This window comes from Rhea americana, unplaced genomic scaffold (assembly GCF_003343005.1).
Source record: "Rhea americana isolate MKP2758 unplaced genomic scaffold, rheAme1 scaffold_0, whole genome shotgun sequence".
Lineage (NCBI taxonomy): Eukaryota > Metazoa > Chordata > Aves > Rheiformes > Rheidae > Rhea > Rhea americana.
This window is the reverse complement of record NW_028185037.1, coordinates 20,316,036-20,329,995: the sequence shown is the minus strand read 5'-3', so window position 1 is coordinate 20,329,995 and position 13,960 is coordinate 20,316,036. Positions and strand designations below refer to the sequence as shown.

The window sequence follows — 13,960 nt, the reverse complement described above, 5'->3', positions numbered from 1 at the left end:
TCATGTTGAATTCCTTGTGAAATCAGGCAAAAAAAAAGCTTTCTAGTGTGAWCTATTGAGCTGAGACTATTCAGTCTGTTTTACCTGTATTAAGCTACCACCTTAGGGGACCACAGAGAAGAAATTCGGRCTTGTGACTTTTTGTTAAATGTCACAACAGCAAGTGCAAAAATAYCGTTACAGAAGAGTAAGAGAACTGGCCCAAGTGCTCAGCTCAGTGCCGCAGCTGAGATTTCTGATAGTGAACAGCTAGGGAACGGCTCTGCATCAGGTTTCCATCACTGGAGGGTGCTCAAAAGTGATAAAAATGCTCGGAAGTTACAGGAGTCMTCTGGATTTGCAGTGCTCTGTTCTGCAGAGCAAGGGCCAGCGAGGAGATTTCCACAGAAGGAAGAAAAAGCGTATTTGGCTAGCTGAGATGCCTGGCGATTGCTACTAAAAAGAAACATCCGTGCCAGGGTGCCATTCCTCACGTTTGTTAAAATGCTAGCGAATGAATTGCTGCTGCGCTTCTTCTAAATCACTAACAGCTCCTGAAGTCAGGAAGAGGGATGTATTTTGAGTTTGGTCAGATATGGATGGGGAACGGAATTGTTTGCCAATTTTTTATTATCTGTCGTGGTTCAGCATTTCAAATTCTTCCTATTTAGCCCTTGCAAAGAAATACAACCTTTAAAAGCTAATGAGGGCAGTAGTGATAAGTACAGGAGTGGAAAGGAAAGGAGGAGAGATTAGTTTGAAGGCAGACTTGGCAATCATACAAGAACATCCGTAAGTAAGAATTTAGAACTTGTATTTAAACCAGACCAGTATATTTAAAAACATTTTAAGCAGAGTATAGAGCCCAAGCAACCAAAATTTGGTTTTTATTTTTAGCGTTTGCATTTCTGAAGTTTACAGAGCAGACTTAAGTGAAGCCTTTTGCTTTTCAAAAGCAATTTCTGTTTCGTCCATGGTATATGGCTGAAAACGTCTGTATGTCTGCTAAGAGAGGAGCGCCTACAGGGATGCTTGTTGCTCGCGCTGTTCTGCCCGGTTCGTTCAATATAGTCAGACTGTGTTTGAGGCTCTTGACTAAGTCTTAGCCATTGAGGCAAATCAGCTCCTTCCAATTTCCTATCTTTGCTGTTTTAAGAACTAGGAGTGGGGGCAGGTGGGAGGAGGAGTACTGGAGGTGTATGTTTTTATAGTGGAGGTGTGGGTATACCAGCTACTGCAAAAGTCAGTACGTTTGTGTGCCCTGAGTAGCTGAAAAGAAGTAAATGCCTAGGTAAATTATCAAAAACGTTTCCTAGCACTCTCTGTATTTAAAATGGAGCCTGGTGGCAAATTCTTATAAGGGAGATATCGTCAGTGTGATTGGTTTGAGAGGAAAAAATACTGGAAATGGTGAGTCAAAATGGAGGTAGGCACTCATTAAATGTATGTCTCGCACTAAATCACAGCGTATTAGATGAAGAAAAGATGAAACGAGGTGGAATAAAAGGATTCCTACTGAGGAGCGCGGTGACCGCTCTGGACACCTTGGCAGACCGCTGGGAGCAGCGGTCCCAGGATGGCCACGTGCGATGGGTTTCGGGGACAGRGCTGGGAAACAGAAGGTTGCGTTGACACCGCACGGTGGTGGGGAAGAGCCCCTCCAAGATGCTTCTCCACTCTGGCTCTTTGGGGCACCCAGAAAATGCAGAGAGCTCTCCAAAGTGCATCAGCTACCTCTCACGGAGGGCAAGCAGGGCCTGGGGGAGCCTGCAAAGAGCGCGGTGAGTGCAGTAAAGATGCCTTTAATCAGCGCTTGCTTTTCTGTAGTCTGTCAGGTCTATAGCAGGCATGGAAAGACAAATCCAATCTCATATTTTGGAGTGAGTCTGAGAGAAAGAGTAACAGTCTGAATTTGGCATGGCTGCCTGACAGAGAGGAGGCTTTGAAGTATACACTTCATTTGAAATAGATTGGCTTGCTCTCACCGAGCAGAAATTGTCTTTCTGTTCCCTCCCTTCGTGCAAACAGATGCTAAATTACAATAACCTTACCCTCCCCACCAATCTCCAGGGAAAATCCACGCTAGCGGTGGCAGTTGGGCAAGAAATTCACCCGAAGGACTGTTTGCCAAGCCCCAGGGACTGTGAGGATCCATCAGACCATGCACTGGTCTGGGTGCAGCCTTCAGTTCCCTTCGTTCAGCTTCCTAATGGGGTAAATCCAGCGAAAATCAGATGCTTGGTCTCGGATCAAAATATTACATACTAATCCTCCTGCACTTCAAATTGGGATTGGAATGGTTTCTTTAATCCTATTAGCTCAAATCGGTGGTAATTTCTTTTTCCTGTTGGACGGTGTGCTGGAGAGAACTCCTGCAAACCTCCTGTTTCCAACGACGYTGTATTTTGGCTGGCCGTTGCGCAGCGTGAGTGATGCGCTGAGGAGCTCCTTGCAGCGTCCCTCGGATCCGCGGGCTGGGAATGGGTTTCCCACTGGCTTGAGGAGCTGCCGTGCACGGAGGTGCCCATCCGTTCCTTTGCCAGGCATCTGGGGGGTCCAAAAGAAGTTGCCAMCGAGATGCAAGCTAGAACCTCTTATTAGCAATGTGTTGTTCCTCCCCGCTGAAATGACTAACATCCATAGGCAGGGCTGCGCGGGCGGCTTGCGCAGCCCCCCGTTTCGTTAAACCGAATGAAACGCGCTTTCTTTGACCTTGGTTAACTTGCCTTGGGTGGTTTTGTCTGCTTGGAGCACTTGAGTGAACACAGTGCAGAGGTAGCAAACTGGCGCTGGAGACGGAAAAATTGACACTGCTTGGGAAAAAATTGCAAGGTATTTTTCCCCCCCTCAACGTTTTATCACCTGTGCGCCTGGGAATGGATTTACAGTGGAGGCACTTGTCACTTGAGAAGGAGGCAAGGGCTGCTATATTACCCTCGGAAGCAAGCTGGAAGGCTGCAGATTTTTCTGTTTAGATTAGTGGGTTTAGTTACTGCAGAGCAAAGAAAAATGCCTGGAGCCATAATTGAAGCCTTTGCACTTCTGAAGTACACCAGCTTGTATTACTTTTGAAACTTGTCCCATTACTGTTAATGGAACCTGCTCATAAAATCTGTTTTCCCAAATGCTTATCAGAATAAAAGCATCGCACAAGATGTATAACTATATAGAGATATCTCTTTCCTCCTTTGTACTTCTCCTATTATATAGAAACATATGGAAGAAAATAAATAGAAAAAAACCCATATGATGGAGGGAAGGTAGAGAAATTAAGAAACGTAGCCAAGAGAGGAAAAAAAAACCTCAAAACATGTTTCCATGTATGTCATTTCTCTTTCTACAATATACCAAGTGAGTTTATAATCTGTCTCTTTGTAGATCATTTGTGAGAATAATGTAGTTTTGGCCAAAATATGACAGGCTGAAGCAGMGGCATTAGAAGTGGAAGTGGAAATCTGCACCTTGGAGAGCCTGGACGTGGCTGGGGTTGTTCAGGGGGCTCTTTGGGTCATGTCCAAAAGGTGCTCTGGGAGGACATGCACTAAGGAGCAGTCCGGGGCGAAAGATTGTTGCAACAGTATGTGGGAGGATTTATGCTGCTCCTATAGAGATGATATTCCTGAATCTTTTAATCTTTGAATTTGACTGTCAGCAGAGATTTCAAAGGAAGGGCAGAGACCAAAAGAAATGGGAGGAGGTGGAAGATGCATTTCCAGAGAGCAGAACTGCAAAGACGAAGGCCAGGCTGAAGGGTTTGATAGCACGCAAGAAGGGATGAGGAAACGACTGTTCCCCTAACAAWTTTTTTTTCTTTTGAAGCAAGGTATTTTTGCAGCCAAGTATTAAACCATCAGCCTTTTCCTGGCAAGTCAGGCCTGGTCAGTCAAAGTCTTTGGGAAATTAAAATACCTCTTCATGACTGACATGGATTTATAGCTCTCATCGGTTCTGTTTCAGCTTCTTAATAAGGGTACTTAAAGGATATTTAGAAACTTATCATGCATTAAMGGTTGGGCAAATAATAAAATACGGCAAATATTTAGATAAATTAAAGCTTATTTAATTACTGTATGCTGCTGAAGGACAGGGGGAACAGAGAGAATTTGAGAAGGTTTAACAGAAATGTAGATGGACATAAAAAGTTTTAAAATTTCCCTTATGAAATATAGAGATTCTTGTAATATTGATCCCTTACATTGTGCGGCTGAAGTGCCTCTTAGGAGGATTTATGCAAGCACTTTGGAAATATCTTTTCAGTTGTCAAGTCCTAGCTATAAGCTYACTGTTGAGGATAATTCAGAGCGGCTCATCTGTGTTCCTGTATATTAAGGCACAAGACCTGTTCGTTTCGTGCGTGGATCTGCTTCTCAGCTTGGGGCCRAGGAAGCGCGTGCCCTTCGCCTCCGGAATAAGGAGGTGGCACGGATGATCGCGTGTTCGCAGCAGACGGGGCGCCCRTACAGCTTTGTTGAGGGTTCGCGCYGTAGAAAWTTCCTTCTTTTCACTGCAAGTTTGGTATGTTGTCGGAGAGGAAAGGTACCAGCACGTTGAGCYGTGGAGGGATAATCATCTGATGTAAAATTAGGGTTTTGATCAGAGGAAACGCATGACTAATATCGCCTTTTCGTGCAACCTGATGGATTGCGGCGCTTTGGTATCCGGTGACACTTTTGAGCCGCTGTGGGGCTTGACAGAGATCCTCTCGCTTCCGATAATAAAGCAAAACCTCCCCAATTAGCAACCTGTAAAATGGCAGCAGTAGTTGGGAGGAGTATCAYGAAGTCTAATTAGTGGCTGTTTTAGTTTTCACAGGGAAAGAAAGAAATTGCCGCGCAAGCACTGCTTTGATTTTTCTCTTTTAAGAGCATTTTCGATTAAATCTGCTATTGTGGAACTATTCTTAGTGCTTTCAGGGATGAGCTAGGTAATCTAACAGGGCTTTACCATCTCAAAATACCGTGATTCCTGGCCAGCCTTAGGCACAAAGGTTTCTCTTATAAACGTGAGGGAAATAATGGTTCACGGTCCTTTGCTTCCTTTCAGTCGGAAGTTCTAAAGGGAAACGATTTTAGATAGAAATGCAAAGCAAATCATGTGTCAGAGTGCAGTACCCTCTGACCAGGTTCTTTTACATATTCCACACGTACGGAGAGTGCAATGTTTAATATAGAGGTTTAYTTTAAAGATACTTGACGTTACACGGGATTTTTGGTTTAGCAGAGWGRTACAGCAATACACTGAAATCACAGTACGAGTGTAATTGCCATTGCCGGTCTCTTTAATAAGTTCACCATCRCGATGCTGGGCGTCCCCAGTTGCCGAGAAGGAATACGCGACTTGAAGCCAACTCCAGCCCGTTGCTCTCTTCAMAARTCCTTTTGGTAGTTGTGCAGGTTTTATACTCTACGCTGGTCTGGCTAATCCCAGGGAGGTGTTCGCATTCCTTGTTCTACTCAGAAAGAAACATTTTCACCAAATTTACGGCTACTCACCTAAAACAAAGGTTGCCTTCTGGCTCCCTTCGTGCTAARGTAAAGTCAGTTCTCTGTGCAACAGTTGCGATCACTAGGTTGCGTCTTCAACCATTCCTGAGCTTCAAGGGCATCTTGCCTTTGCCCATCTCCTCTGGGCCTTGTTTTATTACAGGRATTACTGCTCGGTTACATCATGGCACTTCAGTAACGGCCCGATCCTGCCACCAGTTAAGGATGCGRGTAACTTTGCACTCATAACTTTTCTAGTAAAGTTGCTAGGACTGCTTGAGTAGAGGGGTTTTCAAGACGACGTTACCTGCCTTATTGACAAACTTAGATGATCCTGCCTAATTAGGTTCTTCTTTCTTTCCTTTTTCTTAAATTTCTTTCTTTGTCAGTATTTCAGCACTTCCTAGGTAAATTGGACTCAGTACAGCAAATCTCTCAGGAGACTTCATGGAATCTTCTCCCATGTGGTTTCCTCCTTACATATATACTTAGTTACATCAGGTATGGGGAAGCTTCTCAAAAATGAAAATCCTACCATTTGTCCTTCTTATGTAAAATGTCTCTCAGCCTGGTCTCCTTGGAGCAGCCAGTCTGACCCTGGARCCGTTGGTCAGAAATGCTGTAGTGCAAGGTCCACTGTGGTCCACACTGAGCTCTGTGGAAAACGTCCACAGAGTCTGGTTGTCGTAGTCAGGGAACAAAAAATGAAATCATAGTCCAGATAATATGAAATGTTGAAATGGAAGGATTAGAGGAAAAGCATTTTTATTGCCCTAGAGCCTGAATTTGCAGTAAAGCACCAGGTAGAGGTCTATCAGATGTTTCTACCCTGTTTTTCATGTAATYGTAACAGACTATGATGCATGCATCACTTAGTACAGACGCTGTGGACAACACGACTGGGATTTCAGAAATACAGTCAGACTTCCTAGTGTGAGATTTTAACTGTGAGAAAAGCTAAATGAGACTTTCACAGGTGCCATCTCTACTTTCTCTTCTCCGTCCGTCCTCTTTCCCGCTGTAGTTCAGAAAGTCCCCACGGGACTTCGTTCGATGGCCGCAGCCTGATATTCAGGACTTGATACTGAGATGCGACACTGGGGCAGTATCCAGAGAACATCATGAGAAATAAAGACACCCTGCTTTTACATTTAGTTMACTTAAGGTTTTAGCAAACGGAGAATAAGATTGCAGCTTTGCGCTATGTTCTCGCTCATCACCCCTTTCCATCTTGGATGTATGAAATAGTACATGGGCTGATTTTGTGCTTGCTGTTGATTTCACAGTGTAATGACAGAAGACCTTCCTRTGATGTCTTTACATTTAAAGAATAACAACAATTGTGCTGTGGGATTTTGCTCCCAGAAATCATATGCTGTTGTCCACTGTTTTGTCCAGGCATGAATTTATGGTTAAAGAGTGTCTCTCTTTTACCTTCTCCTACTGAAATGAAAAGCTTACAAGGACATCTTGAAGTTTAGCGAGATAACTGTGATTCCAGTGTAATTGCTAGAGAGGCCATACAATTATCATTATTTAATTATATAATTAACTTTCATTAATTTCTTAAACCATTAAGGAAAAAGAAGCTTAGTTAAATATTTGACCCTGATTTTGACAGACTGATCTTTGCCTGGAGCAAGGGCTTCTTGTAGCTGCTCTGTCATTCTGTGATTATGCAAGGTCCACCTTATTTTTCATTTTACACTTGATTAATTCTACTTAGTTTATGAATTTGTTATTTGAGGCTGACTCCTCAGGATCCTAATTGCTACTGTAAAGCACAGATACTGCTGAGCTAATGTATTCTGGAAGTATCAGGGGAAGAAAGGATGTCATGAATACACAGTTCAAAAATGAGCCACTGATTTGTAATTTCAAGTTCTTTCCAAAGTGAAGAATCCCTTATTCTTTTTTTTTTCTTTTCTTTTTTGAGAAAATACCAATCTCTATTTTATTTACATCTGTAAAAGGTGAGAATGGATCCAGCCAAAGGAGAGCTTTTTCTGTCTTCGTTTTTAAAATTGATACGTTTTATTCCATAGTTATTAGGAAGACACAATATATTCGAATGGAAATTTGAAGGTGGTTTAGACCACTGGAATAAAAAAAAAAAGCTCTCCTTTTACTAGATCCATTCCTCCTAGGTTTTGATGTGCTTCTCCTTCTCTCAGTTCAGGATGGATGTTGTCTGCCTTCTCCATCTCTCCTCAAAACATAAGACTTTCTCCATCCCAACCTAAACCTTAGCTTCCTCCTCTGGGCAGTGCTGGGATTTTATTTCCTTCTCTCTTGTGGCTGGACACAGGAATACTATGTGGCACTGAGAGATGCTATGTGGTGGCCTTTTCTTCAAGACTTCGTTGAATACTTGATTAGCGTATCTCTGGCTTCAGGCTGTCTCTCTTTTTTTTGTTGTTATTTGAAGCCTTCTGCAGAAGGGCTGAAACACTGAAAATGCAAGACACACTTGTCTTCAATGTCAAACTATTTTCTCTGTATGACCGTTGATGGAGGAGAAAATGCAAAGCATGCCGAGATGAAGTGTGAAGTCAGCCCCCACACAGCTCCTTTTCCTGCCTCAGATTCRGGATGAGTTAGGCTCTGACTCTTTGCAGGACTCCTCTTGCATCCACATTTTGGGAGCATTTTGAAAGTGGGCAAACAGCTCTGGTTAACACCTGAGTGTTATTTTTCAATGGTGAACCCATAATCTAGRTGCAAAATAAATGGAGATCCTTCTAGGATTTGCTTTACTAGCCCTAGATTTCCCTAACGGGATGTATAGAATTTAAAAATCAGAGYAGCAAAATCCCTGCGGGCGGGAGCAGACGGCCCTGTCGTGATAGCGGCTGCCCCGTGCAGCGATCTCGTTACAGCCCCGAAGAGCTGTGCTTCCCCACGTTTCGCCAGCAAATTGCTATTTGCAATAGCAAGGTGCTAGAGAAGGTGCTAGTAGCTCATGAGGCTGCAAGCAGGTGGTGCAGGTTCTGGCGGTCGTCTCCAGGGAAAGTCTGCAGAAGTGGGATGCTTCRCTTCAAAAGGCATCGCCAGTCACTCTCAGTTTTCAGCAGTGTTTTCCTGGGAGCCTTGGGCAATGTTTTCTTGCTGCGTTTGGGCTGAGATTTTGAATTTGCACCGGGAAACGTGAACGTGCTRTAAGATCCTGAGGTTGAAGCAATTAGCTTAATAGATGCTTCTGTCTTATTACATGGTCCAGAGCCCATTACCATCCCTTTCTCAGTGGTGCCTTCTACCAAATGAAATACCACCAGCCTCCTACAGAGTTTCCAAAAGAATGGAAAAAGTATTGCACTGCATATTAATATAGCATATTAATAGGAATATTCAGAGATTAGAGGCTGACTTTGTGCAGCAAAAAGAAAAGTTCTCCGAGTACCTTTTTATTTAATCTGGCAAATGGTAAATCCAAATGTGTCTGTGTGGGCTAAAACTCATCTCTGCCTCTGGGATTTTTGGTTTAACTTGAGTCGAAATGAGCTGATTCCTAGACCCTTCCTACACTTAACAGATCCTTCGGGGATCCTTCTGGGCATTTCAGTCTCCGTCCTCCTGTCCTTTGACACAGTTCGGTTCTTCAAAGTTTGGTTTTAATAACCAAATGTGGAGTTTGCAGGTATTAAAATCAAAGCAAACATTAAATCAGGATGTGCTCAGTAATTTAATTTGATTAGCGTTTTGAGTGCATAGGGAGCCTGAAAAGTTCTTCGAATATAGATGCCCTGCAAGGCACTGCACGCAGCAGCAGCAAAAGATATTACTTGTTTAACGTCAGCACTAAATAATGTAGTGTTGATACCTCTGTCAAATGTCAATTTTATTGCTATTTTCAGTACAGCTCGATTGCTGGAAAATTAATACATCAATGCTTGAGAAATTCTTCCAGCTTTTCCACATAGAAAGGAAAAAAAAATAATCTTTAGAGCTGAAGAAGAAAGGCTTCTTCATCCCAGACACCAAATTTTGAAATTAATACTCAAATTTTATTCATTAAGGTCAACAGAGAGGGAAGAAACCTCAGACTTTCACATCTTAGCTTATAATGTTGAAAATCTTGTGATCCGAGACTGTTTCTTAGGAAAGAAGATTGCAGCTCTCTGCTATGCATGATTAATGAAGAATCTTGACTTCTCATATGAATAATATCCTGGCTTAATTAAAAAGTGTGTAACCAAATATTTAAATCGGAGCAAATGTAGGAAAAATAACTTCCTGATTTAATTAGACAGCAGTTAAGAAAGGTTTAAATCACTCCACYACTAGAGAAGGGGCATAAAGTATTAAAAAGTGTGGACTCCTATCTTAGAAATGYCAGCGCTTTGAGAGCGCACTTAAAGGCAGCTCTGCAACTAAGTGCCAAAGAGGACAACCTCTAGCAAGAAAGCCAGGGATCTCCTGGAAAAATTTACTCAACTTTGTTAGGCCTTTAACAACCTCGTGCTTCTCTTGTGGAAGTCAAGTGCAACCTCGCCTCTACTCCGTTAGYGCAATTGCAGACGATAAAGTCTTTCCTTAAACCTGGAGTTCACAAAAACGCTTGGGTTACAGGGCAGAGTCCTCAAAAAAAGCCAAGGCAATGACTGTCGTAAAATGCCAATAGATGTTTTGGACCTATGGGAAATAAATACCTTTGTCTTCTGTTCCCACTGCCACCAAGAAAGTGAGGCCAAAGCCTCTGCTTCTGTAGTCAAGCACTAGGCTGTGGTGTTCGGTGTGAAACCCAAGCGCTTTCTCCTCTGGTTGCCACCTTGCTTTAATGCGTGTGTGTATCTGCTGTCTGTGTACGTACACTAGAATTATTTCTTCAATTTTATATTTTATTCTGGTCTAATACAGTGGCTTTATCTCAAAGCGTAAGTGAGTATTGTTCCACTAAATTGCGTTACTACTCGTGAACTCCCTTTGGCAGTTTTTCTTGGTTATTAAATACACCACGGCAGTCTAATGAGGTATTTTACTTAAGCACAGATAAGAATTCCTTATTCCCTGGTGTGATATGGAGCATCTCCAACTACAGTACAGCTGCATCTGTGCCTGTGGGTGGAAGGAAGGTTCGATTTCTTACAGTCAAGACACTTTCAAGGTGAGGCCATGATTTGTGTAGCTGTAAATTTCAGCAGTAAAGCTCGCGGTCAGCTTTTCTTTGATGCTCTGTCAAAATATGATGGGACACTCAAAAGCCAGTTTGCTGGTGCGGTCAATGTGTAGTTACATCATTTCTGAAAATGGCACTGGAAGAATGCGACGCCAAGGACGTTAAGAGTGAGCCGCAAAGTCAAGTCTTCAGAAAGTTAGGAAATGCAAAAATGAGGGCTCCTGCTCCGACTTGGTTGGCATTCAGGCTTCTCGGCAGGCCCCAGTAATTCAGTGACCTGACTCAAAGTTTAGAYGTGGGACCTGCCATGGCTTCACGCTGATTCCTATTATTTTACACCTTCAAAATCCCTTGGAAACAGGTGTCGTGGAGGTCATCTGATGAACGGCTCCGCGACGCCGTTGCTCTGCCTGCAGCAGGTTTTCTGAACCCCGCAGTAAGCTTTGCATGCCATGACGTGTTTTGGTCAGGATCTCCATACCTTTCTTGCGTTTTCTCAGATGTCGAACTGCAATTAGTCAATCGTGTGGCCGATTCGTGTGCAGCATGAGCTTGAAGCGGAAACATGTACCGGGAGATCGCTTCCAGCGAGCGGCTGAAAGGGTTACCTGCAGGCATGGTGCTCCTAGAAATGCAGTCGTGGGAGATAAAAGTTGCGTTTAAATGACACGTAGTTCTGCCTAGGGATGCACTAACTGACCGCCCCATGGGGTTTTCCGGAATCGGCACTGAGAAGTTTTTCTCCAACTTTCAATGACAAATTTTACAGCTGTAGATGAATTTCAGGAGAGTACGTTGCCTTACATTTCTGCTTAGTCCAGGGTTAAATGTTAGGCTACATGTTTGAAGTGAAGCGCAAATCCAAGAACCATTGGGACCAAAACAGAAATAAAGGTTGTAAACTACCACTGCATGTGTACAAGCTAGATAGAAATCATGTATATTATGAATGAGCAGGTCATGGCCTTTTTCGGTTTTTGATGTTGTTTTGGTTTTCCGTAGTGTCTGTAAAAACACGTCACTTCTCTTCCTCCAGCATTTCCTCTGCTTTATTATGCATCTTAAAGGGAAATAACTCCTCCCCTTACACCTTAAAAATAATTACAGTTTCCATCTATGTCTACAAGGAAAATAAATACAATTAAAATGCAACATAGGCACTGAAAAGATATATATGAAAGCTGAAAGAAGACTCATAATTTTGGAGATTTGTATGTGAAAATGTTCTCACGCTACCCTTATCATGGTACTACCGTACTTTTTAGAGAGATTTATTTCTTTTTAGGGTGTACCAAAAGGTTTTCTGTTATCCAAAGGTAGAATATTAAATCTCATTTCCTAATGAGATTCCTCATTGTCTCGGGAATAAATTCTTAGAAAAATAACATTTGTGGTTTAGGAGTAGAAACTAGATCTTCACAAGATCTCTTTTGCGAAGATGGTGATGTTCTGCCAGGTGATTCAGACCTTTTGGTCGTTATGGAGGGACCTGTTGCCTTAAATGGTCAGATTGGCATGGTGGTGGTGAAGTCAGTCTCTTACAACGTATAGAAGTCAATCCAGAAAAAAAAAAAAAGGCACAAAGACCCATCAGTGCTTTCTAATAGCATGATATTACGCGGTGTCCTTACCTTACTGAGCATGATGTGAAATGTTACAGCCCGCGTCTGGGCTGGCACCTTTTGTAGTCGAGGGGAAATGCTGTATTATAAATGCTATGTAAAAATACATTTGTTTGTTTGTTTGTTATTGTTGGGGGGGGTTTTTGAGTGCAAAAGGTTAAAAACCCAACTGGCGTATCGATAGCAAGTGATGGACACAAAGCTCTCTTAAGAGTTTCGCGGCTGGTAGAAATTAAATTAATTCTAAATTAAATTAAATTTCAGCGGTGAGGTGCACCTAGGAAAATATTTAACTAACGGACCCTCGATCCTGGTGTCTGGTTGCCRTGGCTGTCCTTCAGCAATGGATAACAGCAGGTTGGTTAGGAGGTACCGATGGTGTAGAAAACTTGATCTAAGTGCATGATCTTATTTTCTGTTTTATCGGAATTTGAGCTACGCTTGGTTTGCTTTGGGTATGAAATGCTTCCGTACCTTGCATTGCGCTTAAGTGGCAAATTGATTTCTGGTTTAGAGAACAAGGTGAATTGTCCTACCAAAATTGTTTGAAATCATCAAAGTTACTTTTGCCCCCTAGTGTGTTCGTACTTGTGCTGCGCTAAGGCAGGCAGGCTAGTTTGGAAGTGAAACTCTAAATTCCTGGACTGCTTTTCCTTTGGTAATTGTGGATCTCCAGGAATCAACGAACATGGCCAGGCTGAATTTGAGAGGTTCATATGTGGTTAGAACAGGGCGTAAGAATGTGCCGAATTTAAAGAGCAAGCTCAAATTTCTTATACTCCATAGCGTTTTAAATAAACTGAATATGTGCTTAAGCATTGTTCTGAATACAAATGCTATCCTGAATTTCTAATTTTAAAATTTGGATTTTTTTTTTAGATGTACTTACGTCTGAGCCCCTCAGAATTTTTGGCTGAGGTCACTATCTTAAATTACGGAAGAGCTTTTCTCTCTGTAGTCCAGCCATGAACCGAGGCAGAGGGAATTTGTGCCTTGCCTCAAGCTGGGCAAGAGTTTGGAGGCAGAGCAGGGAACGAAGTGTCAGTCTCCCAAGCCCTTGGCTGCAGGGGAGTTGCTAAATCTTGAACCTGCAGCTTCTTTTGGGATTCATTTTTGTTCAGGCAGCCGCTCGCTCCCGCGYGGACCGCGGACCGATTTTGGGTACGGACATTTGCTCCTCTACCCTGCGTGGCTCCAAGCACCCGAAGGCAGAGTGAACCTCTGGCTGGTTGCAGCCGAGCCGTGTCTCGACTTTGGGAAACTGAGCTGTGGCTCGCTAATACGGCTCTTTCTGAAGCTTTATAATCCCCGTTGAACTCCATGTCCGAGTTCCCTTCCCTGGGCTCACATCTTTCAGCCCAACTCGGGGCTAAACTGTCCTTTCTCTCCAATTACAGACATTGGCTTCAGCGGTTTTTATAAATTGTCTTCAACAATATTTTTTTCCCCATGGATAAGATTGGGATGTTGAATGACTACCTTTCTGTACGCTAATCTAATAAAGCAACGATTTTCAGACTCTTAGGTACAAAACGAGAGAAAAGCCTCTTTAGACATCCTGCTTAATAAGATTTGCAGTGTTTTCTATTAACCGCAGCCGCAGTTGGGTTCTCAGCTTGCAATGCGTTTGCTTTGCAGTCAAGACTTCCAAAATGTGTGCCCGATTCTTTTTTTTTCTGGTAGTTTTCCAGCTCTTTTAATTGCTGCTGGTCTTTGGTGACTCTTGTCATGTTCCACTGCCTCCAGCGCCGCACTGTCCA

At 42.9% G+C, this 13,960-nt stretch overlaps 1 protein-coding gene across 4 annotated transcripts in view; it reads left to right on the top strand.

Moving 5' to 3' along the window:
- The window catches only part of TRAPPC9 (trafficking protein particle complex subunit 9), a 458,914-nt gene that overhangs the window by 371,685 nt on the left and 73,269 nt on the right, over positions 1 to 13,960 (top strand). The window lies entirely within an intron of this gene.